Source organism: Zosterops lateralis (assembly GCF_965231275.1).
Source record: "Zosterops lateralis genome assembly, chromosome: 1".
NCBI lineage: Eukaryota > Metazoa > Chordata > Aves > Passeriformes > Zosteropidae > Zosterops > Zosterops lateralis.
This window is the reverse complement of record NC_139762.1, coordinates 36,744,779-36,750,783: the sequence shown is the minus strand read 5'-3', so window position 1 is coordinate 36,750,783 and position 6,005 is coordinate 36,744,779.

Sequence of the window (6,005 nt, the reverse complement as noted above, 5' to 3'; positions counted from 1 at the left end):
TAAATGTTGTGGTACTTTGGATAGCTATGCCTTATCAAATATTTATTTTGACTATTTAAATAAAGATGTTTAAGATTCCATCAGAAGTTGTGGTGGGCCGTTACTTATTCTGTTTTTGCACCAGCCACAATGATTTCCAGAGGTTTTGAGTTGCTGCTGCTGGGGTGATGATAGAGGAGGTTCTTCAGGTTAGTTAATAAAAATTGTTTCAATCTATCAGTAGATGCTGTAAAGCAAATTAACAGGAACCCTACTTAAGCCCCTGTTCAAGTTTCTACTACATAAATACCTTCATGATTTTTCCACAAGTATTCTACATAAAGGGAGTTGTAGCAATTTTCAAATGCAAGACCAGGGAATGTGTGCTCTGATGTAATGTGTCAAAGTAAGTTGGCATGTGTGTCATCTCTGATAGTGCATAGATTTTGCAGAAATCATTGACCAGATCTTGTTACATAATGAAGGTCAGGCCCTTTCTGACTTAGGAAACTTGTGTAGAGAATTATTTGTACTTTATATGGTTAAATTCCTACATGACTGTAAAAAGTGTTAATCAATTCACTTTTACTTAGCAGGTGCCAAGTAAACATGGCATATAACAAGCTTTTAGTTGATTCTTAGTAGTGTTTCCTGTTCATCTGAAATACAGGTAATGGCTTTTTTAAAAGTAATTTTTGCAGAATTAATTCGTTCATTACATCAGTTGGGACTGTCAGGGCTTGAAGTTTTTTACCTGGTGTGAATAGGGTCCAAGTCGTGGAATGCAATTTACATGCACAGTAAAATTACTTCATCACACAGTGTATGTATCAAAGCTTTAACAAAGTGTGTTTGCATACCTGTGTGTTTTTTATTGTGCACCTGTGCAAATCATGTTTGCTTTTCTGGAGTTTTTTTTACAGCATAACAACAGAAAGAGGTTGTGGCTGACTGTTAGAAAAGGATGTGGCCACATTTGCCCACTTCAATTACTTTCAGCTCTTGTCTCATTGCAGGGCCTCAAGGGTCTCAAGACAGTGGTTTTCATCCCCTCCAAAAAGGAGGCAAAACAAAGATGGGTGTCATGTTTCTCTCTTTTTGTTGCCCTTTGAGAATCTGAGAGAGACATTTAAAAACTGTTGAGCTGCTCTGTTGTTTTCTCTTTTGCTCTGCAGAGAGTTCTGCAGCACGAGTTCATCCTTCATGAAAGCTCAGCGGTGATAAACCCAAAGGGTTGCCCACTTTTGTCTTTTGTTAACTTGTAAGAAGCTTTTGACTCCAGTGATTCCAGTAATCTTTAAAAAATATTCTTTCATACTGTGTAATTCCAGAACACCAGTCAGGGTAGTCTGAGTAACCCATCAGAAATGTCCCTTGTCAGGAATTCAGTCACAAGGTTTCCTTGCAGCGCCACAGGCTCTGGCCTCTCATGCATTACTTGTGTATTACATGCTCTTACAAACCAGTAGCTCCCTTTTTTTCTCAAAAGGCAATTGTGTAGGACACAAAGAAGTCTTGTTTGCTGCTTGTATCTGACAAGCAGATTGATTGATTATGTGTTTGATTAGGTCCATGGGTCTGCACAGAGGAGTCCAGTGTGGTGAAAACAGCATCACGTGAATGTTAACAGAATAATTCATACTTGGTAGAGATTAGAGAGGGTGAAACAATTTAACGGCAGTTTCAGATACTCAAGCTGTGGAATTTCTCATACTGTTAAACACCTCTGAACTCCTGTGTAACATTGAGGACAAGCAATACACTCTGTTGCCACAGTTTTATGGGAAGAAATGGAAGATTATTTGCTCTTCATTAAACTAGAAAGGCTTAGCCTCCCTGATCCATCAGATTCTTGTTTGCATTTCAAAGAAACTCGCTGAGAAGGTCATGTACTTTTGGCTCATTGTGCCTGTATATCAGTGGTGTACATGATTAGTTTTGAATAGTTGCTCTAGAAGTTTGTGACACAGAGCCTCCAAGAGCTGAGGTCATTAGGCCACTAATTCTGCTGTTGCACTTGTTTCATTGTCCACATATCAGAGAAGTCCTGGTGTCCTAGAGGACCCTTTGTAAGTACTTTGACATACCTTCTCTCCATCAAGATTTTAATTTTGATTCTCAGCACCTGTCAAAAAAGGTGCTGAGAGCATCAGAATTAAAGATCATTACATAGATTACCAAATCTATCTACCAAGAAGCAGATACTGATTAATTTGAAATAAACTGGCAAAATTTCATTTAAGATAGTGAACTGACTATTATGTATTGTCACAAAGACCAGCAGTTTCTACATGTTCCATCTCCATCTCTTCCAATTTAATAGTCAGATCATGCTAACCGTGGGGATGGGTATATATTACACTGAAAACTTATTGAAAAGTTTTTACAAATAGGATTTATCAAGGTGTTTAGTGCAATAATTCGAGTTTGCCATGAATTTTCTCCTAGCAGTTCCGCGTGGATTGCTTTGATTCTACTTCATGGTAACTTAAGATGCTAATTTCTTAATGTCTTTCTATAGTAGCCATGGCATGGAGGAGACAGGGAGGATCCTGGGCAAATGCTGGACTCATCAGCCCTGAAACTGGTCAAACCTGTTGAGTGACAGAAGCAAGAACTGACAGAAGCTGTGCCAGGAGGAAAACAGCTGTCACCATGTCACCTGTGTTCAGGGAGGAAGTAGGTCAAAAGGGACCAACCAAAAGGGTAGAACCTTAAGTGACCCATCATCACTCCTTCCCACGCCTTGCTGTCACCATTTGGAGCTGTTTGCACACCAGGTCACCTCTCCAAAATTCTTGGCAGCTCACCAGTCCAGCACAGCTTTCCTGTCATGTGGGAAGTCACTGCCACGCCATTGACCCTGTCAGTGAGTGCAGCCAGCCCAGAGAAGGTCGCTCTGAGGGCTCGGTGGTGTGCGAAGGTCAGAGCACAGCTGCCCTGTCCAGGGGTGGTCATTTTTTATTTTTATGTCAAAACTGAGATCCTTATCTTGTTGTTTGAATGCTGAAGCTGTTGCTTAAGGGAAAGATCCAACTATCAAGGCTAAGGGTAAAATCAAGAGGAGCTGGCAGTAAGTCCCTTCTTCCGTGACCTATTCAGGCCCTTTCTTGTTCCATGGCAAATGGTTTTATTTTGGTCTCAGTTGTCCTTCTGGACAAGTCAGAAGATAACTTTTTGACACATTCAATCCTTCAAATAAAAGATTTCCATCTGACACATTCAGTCCTTCAAGTAAAAGATTTCCATCTGACACATTCAGTACTTCAAGTAAAAGATTTCCATCCACCGGACACTAAATAGCTACACCACTTTGTAGCATGATCTTTGTGTATGTAGTCCTGTGGTGTTTATACAAAATAGAAACTTCTAGTGTACTTTTAGTAGCAATGACCATTTTCACACTGCCTAGGAAAAAATTGCTATTTTCAAGGGAGGGCTTTTTTTTTTTTCTTTTCCAAATATCTTGAAAAAGATACTGTTTAACATTTTTTATTTCTGCATGTCTCTGATAGTAGGCCTGTTGTTGATTCTTTCCATGAAAATTGTGTACCTATGCAATGCAATACTATCTTAAGGTATTTGGTTTTAGACAATAGCAAGACTGCAGCATAAATTTATCATTTTTATCACTCTATAACATATTAAAATTCACTTTGTAGCCTGTGATGGATTTTAAGATTAATGTTAATTTAATTACTAAAAAGAGGTAGATAAAATATGAGCCCTTACTTACCCTACTTTTTCACTTATTAGGGTAGAACACATTTAACTTTTATATTATGCAGAGGCTTCTGTGGCCCCCAGTGCACTGCACAGGTATTCCCACATTGGTGGATTCTGGTGTCTTAAAGATAGAACCAGACTTTGAATTTAGATATGGAAACAGTCCAGAGGCAGAGATCCAGACAAAACACCTGTGAGTCTCACAGTCTTTCTCTTGCAGAACTACTCAAGAGGGTAATTTCAGAGCTAGTAAGGAAAGCTGTCCTGGAAGCTGATCTGGGCTGTGGCAGCAAAATATGTAAGTGGATCAGAGCAGGACTGACTTTTCCAGAGCAGGCCAAGGGTATTCTTTGTCCCATCCCATCCCCAGCACTGCCCAGCAACTACTGAAGAGTCCATGACCAGGGCAAGCATTTGGAGATACTTCCCTACCACCCTCCCACACAATTTGAAAGTCATGGACTTCTTGAGACTGATGCATTGTTTAATACCATGAACAATATGTATTTCCATGAATTTGTCAAAACACTTTTTGAATCCACATCACAACTTAAGATCCATTGCATCCCATGGAAAGTAATTGCCCAAGTGTGCTTTATGAAGAGACATGTCTCTTTGTTTCTTTTGAACCTTTTGCTCTGGGGTTCATTTAAATACACCTTTTGATCAGGAAGAGTCAGTTTTCTGCCCTCAGCTCTCTAGCCTACTGAGGACTGTTAAGATTTTTTTTTTCCTTCTTTTTCTGCACCATTTTTGAAAGGGAAATAACAACTGCACAATTCTAGACAAGGGTCCATTATTCATACATTTGCACAACGATATTTGTTCTCTATTCTGCTCTCCATTTTCCAAAAATTCCTAACATGATATTGTTTTTTGACACTTGGTGAGCACTGGGCTGACATTATCTTAGAACTTACATTTAATTTAGGAAATAACTTTTTAAAATCTAATCCACAGAATAACCTTGTTTTTCTCCTCCTGTCCCTTGCTCATGGCCTAGGTGGTTTTCAGAAGACGAGGCAATCTAAGGTATTGGGATCAGGTAGTTTTTCTGCTACTCCCTCCCACAACCTCCTAACAGCAGCTGATGAAGGTATGCAAGCTCTATGCACATTTGTAGGACTGTCCAAGACTGGTTTATCTCCACTCCTCCCATCATTAGTTTGCTTTATTTGTTTAATTTTGTAATGTGTTACTTCCCTTGCATGTTCATTTTAATTAGCTCTATTATACTTCTTATGTGACTTATCTCTTCCTTGAAAGCTGCATCTGTGTGTCTCTTGTATTTCCTTGTCTTTGCTGCAGTGGCTTTCCTGAGGAGTACCTGAGTTTTCTGGGCAGTGAAGCCTTTTATTTGTTGATGCAGTTTTTCAATGTGAGATTTCTTTCAGTTTTGAATACACTGTATTTACTTTCCTAAAAGAAGTGGGGATACTGCCTAAGATGCACATATGAAATAGTGTGCTTTTTGAAAGGGCAAAGAATATTTTCTTTCATTCAAATCTATTATTTCCTTGTAACTTTGTTTCCTAGTATTGGCCCTAAGGGGGGAAATCTTAGCCTAAATAAATCTTGAATGATAAATGTGGTAGACTGAAGGATTCTTGCTTTTCCTTGTGAAGAAATGGTTAATTATAACTCACAGTCTCTCTCCTCTTGCAGAACTACTCAAGATGAAGCTATTTCTTGGAAGAATACCCTTAGGAAGTTAGTGACCTAGAATGAGCTTGGCATAGAATTGCCTTTTAGCCTTAACTGTGATATTTGCTGCTGCAATCTCCTAGACAAATGGGTTTTGACAGGCTTTGCAAACAGCCTGAGGTCGGAGCCTGTGAGCTTTCCTTGGGCAAGTAAAAGCTCTGGAGTTGGGAACTTAATACATTTCTTGAGAAACATCAAAATTCCCAAACCTGGGGGTGGTGCACAGTGGGACAGTGACAGGCAAATGCAGTCCCTCACAGGAAAAGGACATGGCAACCAGAGAAACATGGTCCTTGCCAGAGATGGTTCATGAAGTTCAGGCTCTGCTTTGAACTGGAATGAAGATTGTATTTTTAATATCCCTTGACATAGGGCCCAGAAGAGAGCAGGTGATAGCACATCAAACTGGCACCCTGCCTTGGGCATCAAAATATGCTTCTGTGGAACCAAGGGTGAGCAGCAGAGAGGGCTGATACCTGAGCTTTTCCTATGTGGATTTCCTCTATGCACACTGAACTTAGGGTGGTGGGGCAGCCTGGGAGATGCAATGATTCAGGACTCACTTCCTCCTACTTACCAGAGGAAAGATTTTCCTC